The sequence below is a fragment of the Camelina sativa genome, chromosome 2, assembly GCF_000633955.1.
Source record: "Camelina sativa cultivar DH55 chromosome 2, Cs, whole genome shotgun sequence".
Taxonomy (NCBI): Eukaryota; Viridiplantae; Streptophyta; class Magnoliopsida; order Brassicales; family Brassicaceae; genus Camelina; species Camelina sativa.
Window position 1 is genome coordinate 12,209,077 of NC_025686.1, and position 835 is coordinate 12,209,911.

The window sequence follows — 835 nt, forward strand, 5'->3', positions numbered from 1 at the left end:
AAAGGATCTTGAGTTTCAGGTTGGTGATAGAGTGTACCTCAAGATGGCCATGTTGCGGGGTCCGAACAGGTCATTGACGGAGACTAAGTTGAGTCCGAGGTACATGGGTCCGTTCAGAGTGGTTGAGCGGGTGGGACCAGTGGCATACCGGTTGGAGTTGCCTGAGGTTATGCGTGCGTTCCACAAGGTATTTCATGTGTCGATGCTGAGGAAGTGTCTTCACGAGGGTGATCAGTTGTTGGCTAAGATCCCTGAGGATCTTCAGCCTAACATGACTTTAGAGGCGAGACCATTGAGGGTGCTCGAGAGGAGAGTCACGGAACTTCGGAAGAAGAAGATTCCTTTGATGAGAGTCTTGTGGGACTGTGACGGAGTAGAGGAGCAAACTTGGGAGCCCGAGGCGAGGATGATGGCAAGGTTTAAGAAGTGGTTTAAGATAGGGCTGGGCATTCGGTTACCCATTTGGGTTCGGGTATTACCCGTTCGGGTTCGGGTTAATGGGTAATGGAAAATAGAACCCATTCGGGTATTTTACTATGTTCGGGTTCGGTTCGGTTCGGGTAGTACCGGGTTCGGGTCGGTTTGGGTTACAATTTTCAGAACCCAATTAATACCCGAACTACCGGGTACCCGAAAAAATATAATTAAAATTAATAAAATTTAAATAAATTTAGTTAAAGTTTGACTTATGTGACAATATATTTTAGATATTTTGATTATTTTTGATATTTAGGTATAAAACTAAATGAAATATTCAAAATTATAATCATAACTTTAGGGTAATTGCATTATATTAATGATAAATATTATAAATATGTTTATATGTTCGGGTTTA